Source organism: Galeopterus variegatus, unplaced genomic scaffold (genome assembly GCF_000696425.1).
Source record: "Galeopterus variegatus unplaced genomic scaffold, G_variegatus-3.0.2 Scaffold2781, whole genome shotgun sequence".
Taxonomy (NCBI): Eukaryota; Metazoa; Chordata; class Mammalia; order Dermoptera; family Cynocephalidae; genus Galeopterus; species Galeopterus variegatus.
Window position 1 is genome coordinate 194,365 of NW_007728892.1, and position 13,487 is coordinate 207,851.

The window sequence follows — 13,487 nt, forward strand, 5'->3', positions numbered from 1 at the left end:
TTGGCTCACTCTCAGCAACCTCAAGTCTTTGCTCCACTGTCTCCTCAGTGAGACCTCTTCTGACCGTACTAACTAATACTGCAAACCACACCTTTCCTTTCCCCCTTTAGCTCTTTTGATCCTTCTTCCCCACCCAGTAATTTTTCTTTTTTACATAGTATTAATGATCTTCTAACAAATTTATTCATTTATAAGGCATTGTGTTTATTTTCTGCTTGCCCCTGCTAGAATATAACCTTCTCAAGGGTGGGAATTTTTGCCTGTTTTGTTCATTAATGTATCTCAAGAGCCTAAAACAGTGCCTGGTCATAGTAGCCTCTCCATACATAATTCCCGAATAAACCAATGGGTTGTTGAGGCATGAGCAGGGACAGAGAGGTGTAGTTAGGGCGGGGGCTTTTAAGAGGAATTTGTGGCTGTCAAGAGGATAGCCTGACGATACCACAAAACTAGGACAGAAGGAAGACAAAGTAGAGATGGGGGCAACATATATTGCACCTTACTATTTTTTCATGGGTGAACTTTGCTGACAGGTGTTTGAGGTATAGGAAAATGCCTGTATATAGGTGCTCAGAGGTGGATTTTAGATGTATGTGAGAGTGTATTTGTGTGTGTTTGTGAGAGAGAGACAGAAACAGAGACAAAGGTAGAGACAGACAGAGACAGAGAGACAGAGGGAGGAGGAAGAAGGGAAGGGACTACAGAATCGTGGATAAGAAATTTCCCATCACTCGATCTCTTGTACCTCCACCTCCATACACTCAACCTTTGTGCTGTACCTGCAGCATGCCATCTGGTTTTATTTTTATAGTCAGACAAAGATGACAAACTCAAGATATCTCTGGGCAGAACCTTAAATACCTCTCAGGGCCACAATGAGACAAAACAACTTCATTTTCACCAGACACAAGACAAAGATGACTCATCAGACAAAACAAATCTAGTTTTGCAAACCCACCTGTTCACCATTGTGGAGCTGTTTTAATAGTCCAGTTTGCTCCCGCTGAATTAACAGAAAGGATGGAAAGGTTATTAGAAGATGAAAAAAGTTATAGTTAATACTTTCTCCTCCCTCCCCCTCCCCCTCTCCCCCCATTCTGCAGATGCTGCTAGTAAGTACCTTGTATGTGTGTGACTCTGAGCCTGAGTTCTGTGTTAGTTTGGGGGATAAGAATCAGACTGCCTGATTTAAATCTTGACTCCATCACTTACTAACTGTGTGACTTAAGGAAATTTATCTAATCTTTTAAATCCATTTTACCATCTGTAAATAGTACCAGGAGATTATTGTGAGGATAAAATGAACTAACATACATGTGAAGTGTAAAGCACAGTGCCGTGATGAAAGGTTATCTATTTGGCATGCTCTCTATCATGGGCAGTCAGACTGCCTATGTTAAAGTTCTGGCCTTACTAATTACTTGCTGTGCAACTTGGGGCAAGATTCTTCACCTCACATTGCCTCAGCTTTCTCATTTTCAAAAGAGGCAAATTACTTAATGCATAGGGCTATTAGGAGGATCCAATGAAATAGTTTAGATAAATAACTTAGGAAAGACCTGGTACATGGCATTAAAATGCAACTCCTATTACTCTTTTTTTCTCCAAATTTTTATTGTGGTAAAATATACATAACATAAAATTTACCAACCTAGCCATTTTTTAAGTTCAGTTCAGCAATATTAAATACACTAGTAGTGTTGTGCAATCACCACCACCATCCATCTCCAGAACTCTTTTCATCTTGTAAAACACATTAAGCAATAACACCCCATTTACCCCTCCCCCCAGCCCCTGGCAATCACAACTCTACTTTCTGTATCTATGATTTTGACTATTCTAAATACCTCACATAAGTGGAACCATACATACCATATTTGTTTTGTTGTGACTGCCTTATCTCACTTAGCATAATGTCCTCAAGGTTTATCCATGTTGTAGCATATGTCAGCATTTCCTTCTGCTTTAAGGCTTAATAATGTTCTATTTTATATATATATATATATACAACTCTTTGCTTATTCATTCATCTGTTGATAGGCAGGTTGCTTCCGCGTTTTAGCTATTGTGAATAACACATGGTTATACAAACGTTAATGTGGGTATACAAATATCTCTTTGAGATCCTACTTCCAATTATTTTGGGTATATACTCAGAAGTGGAATTGTTGGATCATATGGTAATTCTATTTTTAATTTTTTGAGGAACCACCATATTATTTCCTACCGTGGCTATACCTTTTTACATTCCCACCGACAATGCCTAAGAGTTCCAATTACTCCACATCCTCATCAACACTTGTTATTTTCTGGGGTTTTTTGACAGTAGTCATCCTAAAGGGTGTGAAGTGGTAACTTTCATTACTGTTATCTACAACTACAATTGCTACTACTTCTATTACTGCTATACAACCACTGCTGCTGCTCACATTTACTGGGTAATGTGAGAAGACTGAAAAACAAAACACAACAACAACAACAACAAAACCACATAATTTTACTCTCAGACTTCTTTTTATAGTTTTTTTTTCAAACTTTTCTCACCTTCCTATCCATATTTTTTTGTTTATCTATGATGTGCAGTCGCTTTTCCATAGAAAGTGGTGAATGCTGTCAAGCTACTAGGGTAAGGGGAGGGAATGTATTTCAGGCTCTTGCCTCTAGCAGCAGTCATGTAGCTCCTTGGATTGTGATTTGGACAGCATCCTTGAGTGCAAAAGTCCCTGTCTTCCAGTTCATTTCAATTGTAACTGGACTTGGTGAGATAATGAAAATAATGGAAGCAATGAGGAGTTGACTATAAATGAGAAATAACTGGTCACTGTGGGAGAGACTGAGAGTTGTTTACCAATATCTATTTTGCTTTTTCTTTGCTATTAAAACTCTTGAGTCATAGCTGGTCACTTTGCTTTTCAGCTGGATAGTCCGATTGACTTGCAGTTAGCTGTACCCTTATGACTAAGTTCTTGGCAACAGAATAGAAACAGAAGTGATATGTGCTACTTCCATGCCATGCCCTTAAAANACTGCCTTATCTCACTTAGCATAATGTCCTCAAGGTTTATCCATGTTGTAGCATATGTCAGCATTTCCTTCTGCTTTAAGGCTTAATAATGTTCTATTTTATATATATATATATATACAACTCTTTGCTTATTCATTCATCTGTTGATAGGCAGGTTGCTTCCGCGTTTTAGCTATTGTGAATAACACATGGTTATACAAACGTTAATGTGGGTATACAAATATCTCTTTGAGATCCTACTTCCAATTATTTTGGGTATATACTCAGAAGTGGAATTGTTGGATCATATGGTAATTCTATTTTTAATTTTTTGAGGAACCACCATATTATTTCCTACCGTGGCTATACCTTTTTACATTCCCACCGACAATGCCTAAGAGTTCCAATTACTCCACATCCTCATCAACACTTGTTATTTTCTGGGGTTTTTTGACAGTAGTCATCCTAAAGGGTGTGAAGTGGTAACTTTCATTACTCTTATCTACAACTACAATTGCTACTACTTCTATTACTGCTATACAACCACTGCTGCTGCTCACATTTACTGGGTAATGTGAGAAGACTGAAAAACAAAACACAACAACAACAACAACAAAACCACATAATTTTACTCTCAGACTTCTTTTTATAGTTTTTTTTTCAAACTTTTCTCACCTTCCTATCCATATTTTTTTGTTTATCTATGATGTGCAGTCGCTTTTCCATAGAAAGTGGTGAATGCTGTCAAGCTACTAGGGTAAGGGGAGGGAATGTATTTCAGGCTCTTGCCTCTAGCAGCAGTCATGTAGCTCCTTGGATTGTGATTTGGACAGCATCCTTGAGTGCAAAAGTCCCTGTCTTCCAGTTCATTTCAATTGTAACTGGACTTGGTGAGATAATGAAAATAATGGAAGCAATGAGGAGTTGACTATAAATGAGAAATAACTGGTCACTGTGGGAGAGACTGAGAGTTGTTTACCAATATCTATTTTGCTTTTTCTTTGCTATTAAAACTCTTGAGTCATAGCTGGTCACTTTGCTTTTCAGCTGGATAGACCAATTGACTTGCAGCTAGCTGTACCCTTATGTTCTTGGCAACAGAATAGAAACAGAAGTGATATGTGCTACTTCCATGCCATGCCCTTAAAATCCGATTGACTTGCAGTTAGCTGTACCCTTATGACTAAGTTCTTGGCAACAGAATAGAAACAGAAGTGATATGTGCTACTTCCATGCCATGCCCTTAAAAGAAACGGGTAATGTACACTCCTTTTCCTTTCTTTCCTCTTACTGCCGGAGATGCACATGTGATGGAGGGTCACTGTGGAGCCAGAAATGGAAGGTGTGTAATGGAGGTGACAGAGTTGTACTGCTAACCTTCGATCATCTATCTCTGGACTTGAACCTGTGAGAGAGCAATATCTACCTTGTGTTAGCCACTGGATTTTGAGATCTCTTAGTCTCACCTATAACAAATACAGCCAAATTAACTCAATAAAAATGGCACTCTATTCAACCACAATAATAAAGAAAGATAATTTCAAATAGTTTAAATGTAACAAAGACATTTTCAGAAAGGAAATACATCAGATTTTGAGAGAGATCCATTAAAATTTAAGAGAACACATTAAGTTTTGCACTTCCAAGCATTTCCCAAGTCTTTTTCTCGTATTTCTTTGTGCCACGATGAAGGCCCAAGTCTAGTGATCAAAAGAATGGGTCCACATTATCCTTAGGAAGTTGGCATTTTAAAATATAATCAATAAAAATTAGTTCACTTGGGAATTAGCATGTGAATGGAAGTTGAAAGAAGATTCATGTTGCAATGTCAAGTCCAAAAGAAGGCAAGCAACCTTTTGTACAAAGGGAAGTAAAAGTAGGTCTTGGTCAGCACTGTCATGGCCAAAGGATAATTTCTTCTTATAGACTGTGATTGTGCTTCATCAGGGAATATCTAAAATGAAGGGAGCCTTCCATGAGGCTAGCATAGCTTCATGAACACACCTGTAAGAACAACCCACATCCTGTACTTTCCTTCTGTAAACATTTGCTCTGAGGTTTGGGCTTTTGGGTAGACCCACCAAGCCAGAGGAAATGAATACTCTTTCTCTCATCCAGGTTTGTCTGATACTGTTATACCTGATATGCTAGTTTGTAGATTAAGTCTCCTGAGAGTTTGTTTGGTAGGTCTCAATGCCTGTATATCTTTTTATCTCTAGGTCAATGAATAAAATGAAATTTCTGAATAGCTAAAACTGCAAGTAGGTCATTGACCTTGGTGTAAGCCATCCATCAAGATTCAGTCTGGAATAGCTATCCTTGTGTTCATATTATTGCATGTATTTTATGCTAATTTTATGTTTTGGAAGCACTATTCTTAATTATTTAAATAGGTCTCAATTTTAAATTAGACATACAAAGAAAGGAAAGGTAACGATCTTAAAAATAATTACTCCTCTACAACATATTAACATGGGAAAAAAATACTGATAATACTAAATGCTGATGAGGATGCTGAGAAACAGATCTCTCATACATTGCTGGTAGGAATGTAAAATGGGGCAGCTACCCTGGAAAACAGTTTGGCGGTTTCTAACAAAATCACACACGTACTTATCATACGGCCTAGCAATTGCACCCTTGGGCATTCATTCTAGAGAAATGAAAACTTGCCTTCATGCAAAAACCTGTTCACAAATGTTCTTGGCAGCTTTCTTAATAATATCCCTAGTTTGTCCTTCAAAAGATGAATGGATAAAGAAATTATGGTAAATCTATACAATGGAATACTACTCTGAGATACAAAAGAGTGAATTCTTGATGCATATATCACCTTGAATGGATCTCAATGGCATTATGCTAAGTGAAAAAAGCCCATCTCAACAGGTTACATACTGTATGATTCCACATACATCACATTCTTAAAATGGCAAAATTACAGAGATGCGGTGAGTGGAAACAGATCAGAGGTTGCCAGGGGTTGGGATGGGGATGGAGGGACGGTGTGACTGAAAAAGAGTATCACAATGGAATTTCTTCATGGTGATGAAATCTATACATGTGATAAAATTCCATAGAACTGTATGAAACAATGACTGCATGTGACAACTAGTGAAGTTTGAGTAAAGTCTATAACATAGATAATAGTGTTACTGGTTTTGATAATGCACTACAATTGTGTAAGATGTTACCTTTAAAGGAAGGGGGGAAGGGTTCAAAGGATCTTTCTGTAACTATTTTTGCAAGTTTTTGTGAGTTTATAATTATTTCAAAATATGTAAGTTAAAAATAATGATTGTGTTAGCTCATCAGCTATGACAGATTGGTTGATGGATTTAATGGGCGGGTAGTGCAGTGTGAAGGGAAAATGCCAGACTGCTAATCAGAATGGTTCTGCTTTTATCTGTTTATCCCTCTGGGAATATATCTTACAAAGAAAACGTTCCTGGGATTAAGTTTGAAAACTTTCTGAAAGGTTGTAGAAACTTCTTGAGACTAGAAAAATGAAATCATGTGAAATAATTTAATTTTTAATCAAGAAAAGTAGACGTTTTAGAAGGTGATTTGATATATTGCTTATTGTAAGGAAGTGTTATAGATCCCCCAAAAAGTGATTGCAAAAAGCCACATATTTTAAACATGGGATCAAAATTGGTTTGTTTGATTTGAAATTACAGATGCTGATCTGATATACTGTTCATTACATTGCAGGAAAATGAAATTGTTGGTGGACTCTCCCTAGAAATCATTTAAAACTAGCAGTTAGCTTGGCAGAACAGTGATTTTTCAATCTGAGATTCACATGCGCAAGACAAGACAGTTACAAGTGTATTTAGCTTAGCCTAACACAGGATTTGTTGCCAATATAAACCGCATCTTTAAATATTCAAGAAATCTCTGTTGGCTTCCATGGAATTTTGCCCCCACTCAGGTATTTTGCACCACAGAGCAGTGTGAGGTGGTGGTCGACCGCCTCATGTAGAAATGTTTCCTGTAGCAGACTCTCCCTAGAAATCATTTAAAACTAGCAGTTAGCTTGGCAGAACAGTGATTTTTCGATCTGAGATTCACATGCGCAAGACAAGACAGTTACAAGTGTATTTAGCTTAGCCTAACACAGGATTTGTTGCCAATATAAACTGCATCTTTAAATATTCAAGAAATCTCTGTTGGCTTCCATGGAATTTTGCCCCCACTCAGGTATCTTGCACCACAGAGCAGTGTGAGGTGGTGGTCGACCGCCTCATGTAGAAATGTTTCCTGTAGCATCTGTGGAAGCAAAGCTTTCCTGGCGGGATCTACGCAAGGGCAGTTGGACCCTTCGTTCTCCGTGTCCAACATATCTACCCAGACCCCAATACTCCCCTTCTTCCGGTGACTGATGCCTGAGAACTGCTGTGGTACCTAGGCAGGGCGTCTGAGTAATTACAGAGCTGGCCCTGTGGTTGTCTTCCAGGAAATGGCAAGTACCACTTGCCCTGGTGTGTCCCGGCAGACTTTACTCGGGGACAACAGGAAACAAATGCCGTATAAGGACATCCCGCAGCAGCTGCTGCTTTTCTGTGGACAACTGGAAAGTAGACATGTTCTCTTTTGCCATTTCCACTACCTCTTCCTAAATCAATTAGAAGTTTATCATTTAAAAAAATTAGTGTGTATATGGCAATCCTCCAAAGGACCTAAATGAACTTTCACATCAGAATTTTGGATACCTGCTTTTGACCTTCCTCTAATTACAGTGACTCTGAGAATGTTTTTGCAGCTTTCACAATGCCATTTATCTTACTGCCAAGTCTTCTGGAAAGTTCTTCAAAGAGTTTCTCTGTTTTTATCATTTATTTGAGAGAACAGTAGCTTTATTAGCTTGTGGCCAGAAATGGATTTTAAAAATTGAACTCAATTCCCAGAATTAAACTTGTCAGTTGCAGAAATTCTACTCTTTGCTGAACTGTTAAATTTCAATGTGTAATGTAAAATTAGAGCAGGAGGAGAGGAAGTATGTTGCTCGCCGGAGACAGGTCAGACAGGATCTTCTCAGGTGTCCTCAGATCTATTGCTCTTGGCAATGTGGCCCATTTTCCTACCACAAGAGGAAATTTACAGGATGCTGTAATGTGAAAGGAGGACATAGCAGGAAAAGCCTTGGAATGGCATGGAATATTATATGGCCATTAAAAATAAAAAATTAGAGCTCATCCAAGTCATTTCCACAAATTATTGTTGAGTGAGGAAAACAAGCAGCACAGGAGTGTGATGCTGTACGGAGCACTCAGCATGGGTCTCTCTTGCTTGCAGGTTGTATGTTTGGCTGGAGCAGCAACTAAATCAGCGTTGGCAAATGGAAGCCTGTGTTGGACACATGCATAGCCTCTCTCCCTGCCTCAGTGGCTGCTTCCTCCACTTGGCCATTGTGCTAGCAGTGGGGTCACTGAAGGCAGAGACTGACTGATGTCAACCGGCTGACTCATTTTGTCTACATGGTTGTTGGGTGGCCTTCCGTATTGGTGCTCTTTGATGGGTGTTAACACGTGCTATGAAACTCTTCCTACTTCATTCTTGTCCTCTAATGTCCAACTACATGCCTATTTCCAAGATCTCCTTTTCCCCGATGTTCCAATCTTTTTCCTTTTAGGCCTCTGGAGTGGGTTGACCAGTGTCCCCTCCCCAAATTCGTGTCTACCTGGAGCCTCAGAATGTGACCTTATTTGGAAATAATGTTTTTGCAAATGCAATTAGTTAAAAATCTTGAGACAAAATCATCCTGGATTTAGGGTGGACCCCAAATCCAAGGACTGGTATTCTCATAGAAAAGGCCAAGACAGACACAGAGAAGAAGGGAATGTGACGATAGAGGCAGAAATTGAAGTGATGAATCTTCAAGTCAAGGAATGCCGGGGATTGCCGGCAACCTCCAGAAAATAGGAGAGAGGTGTGGGATGCTGTCTTCCTCAGACTCTTCAGATGAACCAGCCTGGCTGACACCTTTGTTTCAGACTTTTGGCCTCCTGAACTGTGAAGGTATAAATTGAAGCTACCCAATTTGTGGTCATTTGTATGGTAGCTCTAAGAAACTAGCATGGTCCCGGACCAGCTGGCCAAGCATTTGCCACTGTCCCTAAGCTCATATATTCTAACCTTGGTTTACTTCCCTTTTCACACAAGTGGATGATCAGGTACAGTCTGAAACTACCCATTGGGGGGATTTCCTTTTAAGGCCATCCCTTGAACTTCCATGATAGCAGATGTCTTTCATACAATACATTTGATTTATTAAAACCAAAAACTTCTGTATATTGAAAGATACCCTTAATAAAGTGAAAAAATGACTGAGATAAAATATTCACAACACCCTGGCAAAAAATTGATAGCAAGAATATATATAGGGTATCTGCAAGTTAATAAGAAATAGTCATAAAAATGAGCTAAAAAATGCACAAAAGCCATGTATAGGTATTTTACAGAAGACATAAAATATATTGTCAATAAACATATGAAGAGACACTCACTTTCATTAGTGACCAGTAAACTGAATAAACAAAAATCAGGACTACAATGAGATACTATTTTAAACCCAATCAATTGGCAAGTTGAAGAAGTTTAATACCACCAAATATTGGAGAAGATGTGGATCAACAGATGGGCTTTTTCATGTGGTAGGAGTATAAATTGGTTCAACCACTTTGGAAAACAATTTAGCATTATCTCTTAAAGTTGGAGATTTATATACTCTATGATGAGTAATTCTATTCTTAGAAATTATTGTATATGTACATTGGTAGAAATGTACAGTAATATTTATAGAAATATTCCTGTTTCAAATAGCATAAACTTAGGAAAAAACCCACATGCCCATTGACAGGAGAACAGAGAAATTGTGATACATTCATACAATAAGATATTTTACTGCAAAGGAAATAAATATAAATGAATGCTCATACAATTTGAGTAAAAAGTAAACCTTTAAAGACTACATATACCACAATACCCCTTTTAAAAAGTTTCAAACAACTAAAACTACCCAATATACTTTTTTTTTTTGTCTTTTGTCTTTTTCCGTGTCTGGCAATGGATCGCAACCCTCAGTGTTGTTAAAGACTACATATACCACAATACCCCTTTTAAAAAGTTTCAAACAACTAAAACTACCCAATATACTTTTTTTTTTGTCTTTTGTCTTTTTCCGTGTCTGGCAACGGATCGCAACCCTCAGTGTTGCCCCTGTACCGGACCGGGGACCGGCAACGGGATCGCAACCCTCGGTGCCGCTCCCGCGCCTCGCTCAGCCAGTGAGCGGGAACTGGTCTGTATGTGGGATCCGAACCCTTGGGCGGGAGCACCGCCGCACTTCTGAAGCGGCGCACTTATCCAGTGCGCCACCGGGCCGGCCCTACCCAATATACTTTTAAGAAATATTTATGTTGTGGTAAAACTGTGGTTCTCAAACAGCAAAAGAAGAGTGGTACAAGTTGCAAGGTAGTGGTTACTTTTGGTGGAGGCAGGCAGGGTACAAGATAGGGGAGAGAACGTGGGTAGATGTTAGAAATGATGAATGTTCTCATTTTTGTGCTGGGTGGTGTGTACACAGGTATTTATTGTTTGACAAAAACATAAGTAAGTAAATAAATAAAAAGAAGGCCACGCCTGAACCAAGGATGGGACTGTGCTGTGGACCAAACATAATGTTCAATCAAATTGTAGGCATCCGGCTTTAGAAACACAAGCACTGGATTTTTGATTGTGCAGAGATGTTTCTGGTTGAACCAGGATTGGGGGCAAGAAGAGCCCTGGGCCTGGGACAGGAGGTGAGACAGGATGGGGTCTGAAAGAGAAGGGGAAAGAAATCCCAAGAAAATCACAGAAGTGGTCTAAGGAGAAAGGGGATAGTTCAGGAGCTTGGAAAAGAGATGTCTAGGGGTCCGTTTTAGTTGTTTCCTCTTCTGAGCTCTGGTGTAAGTAACCTCCATTATCCAAAGCCCACAGTAAAACTCTGCCACATAAATGAAATAAATAATAAATAACAAAATTCTTTTCATTCAATCACTTGTTCATTACACGCTTATTTACTGAGTTTCTGCCACATAGGGTACAACACTAGGGATATAGCAGCAAAGAAAACAGACCAACTCGCTGTCTTCATGGAGTTAATGTATAATTTTGCAGGTGATATTAAATGCTATGGCAAAAAATGAAGCACAGATGGGGTGAGCCAGGAGTGGAAGTGATTTATTTTAGTGGTATTTGGTGTGAATGAAGAGAAAGCAAATACAGTGATGGCTACCCGCGCAGTGTGGTGAGGACACAGGAAGAGAAGCAGTGAATGGAGATCCAGAATTCTGCAGAAGCAGGGATTTGCAGTGATGGCTGTCCAGGAGAACAAAGGCCTCCTTTATAGGAAAATGTAGGAGAAGGCTCTGGATTTCCAACCTTATATAGAATGTGGCTTGCCTCCATTGGATATTGATAAAATTAAAAAAAAAAAAAAAAGAATGTGGCTTGCCTCACTTAGTTTGTAAATTTATAAAAAAGTTTGTTCCAAAATTTGGAGAACTCATGGCCACTGCCAATATACTTCTCTTTTTCTACCTTCTTTTGTATCGGTGGTTCATAACCTGAAGGAGCATTTGTACTTTGTAAAAGTTTTCTAAGCAATTCTAATCCACCTCCTTTTCCTGCTTCCAACCCCACACATCTCCATCAGTAAACATTTCCTGTATACAGTAGTGATACCTAGTTTGCTTATCCTAGGGTAGCTCAAATAATCTCAGGCTATAATTTTTTAACAAAGTAATAAATAAAATTAATTATTGATAACATATTTAATTAAATATTTTTAATTTAAATGTTAATTTTAATTTTAAAATATTGGTAACATATTTAAAAACAACCTAGCAGAGCATTTAATAGAAAACAGTAGGATTGTTAAATAAAATGTCAGTTTCCTTAGTGCTCTAACTTAAGAATATTGTTAGAGTCTGTTTTAAAATCACTTTTTGACCCTCTTTAATAATAGCTCCATTTTTCCTGGCATTATTTGTTTCCTATATGTTGGAACTGAAGCTGAACAAAATAGTTAGATGAATACTGAATTAGCATAAAGGTCTCTTTTTTGATCTTTCTGTGTGTGTGTATAAAATTAATTTATTGAATGCTTGATACATACCAGGAACTACTTTAAGCACTTGGTATATATTATTTAATGTCCACAACATCTCATGAGTTATTCCTTAGTATTCCCACATACAAATGGAGAAACTAAGGTAGAGGTTCACACAGCTAGTTAGTACAGTGCTAGATTGTCACCCTTGGCAGTCTGTTTCCTGAGCCTGTGGCTTTAATTCATTTCCAGTGCTATGTCCAGTAAATACCAACACAATTAATAGAACAATGTCTTAATATCACCCACCAGTAACGAAACTAGAACTGTCTGACAGAAAAGTGTAGAAGTACTTATTGACCCATGAGTTTAAAGTTTCTTGTTAAAATGCTTTGAAAAACTTGCTACCTTTAATTTTTCCAGGTCTTCCAAATCCATGACTGATGCTTATGTATGCCAGAAAAAAAGATGATTCATTGCTGGCCAAATTAAAATGCAGCGGGTTCTTACTGAAAACAGTCCGAGGTTAGTTGATGTCTGAATCTAAATGCCACATAGAATATATCCTTTTATTTTTAGGCACTCCAGGAAACAAAGATACCCAAGTACAAGCACATTACAAACTCTCAGTGGGCTTCACCGGACAGCACAACTTAAGCACTTTATTTTGAGTATGAAGAACTTGGTCTTTGTGCCCTACAAATGGTCACTCAGTTTGATTTCATACCATGTTTCTTTGTCTGCCGTTATTACTTCCTTCTAAAGTACACAGATAGAAACTTTTGCTTGCATGAAGGAAACATTCCCAAACTTCTATTTCCTTTCCCCACCACATTCCATACTAAAACAGTAATTTAAAAAAAATCTCAAGTTACCTTTCCTCTTTCTACAACGATTTCAGTATTTCCAGTATTTGAAAACACACACACACACCAGTCACCATCTCTTAAAAAAAAAGTTTGTGAGGTCATGATTTCTCTACTCTGAAGTTTTTTTCCTCAACTCCCGTAACAAAGTTATCCTTATGGCATAAGCAAGATAGGCTGTTTACAATTAGTTAAACACCAGGTCATTCTTTTATTGACTTAAAACAGTATAAGGTTAGTTAGTATCCTTGACATTGATGCTGTAAAATTTCTTTTTATTTTCTTCCAAATTTTATTTTATTTTGTCAATATACAATGTGGTTGATTATTGTGGCCAATTACTGAAACCTCCCTCCCTCCTCCCTCTCCCCACTCCCTCCCAACAATGTCCTTTCTGTTCAATTGTCGTATCAACTTCAAGGAATTGTGATTGTTGTGTCTTCTTCCCTCCCCACCCCCCGGTTTTTTTGTGCATTTATTTATTTATTTTTAGCTCCCACAAATAAGTGAGAACATGTGATAT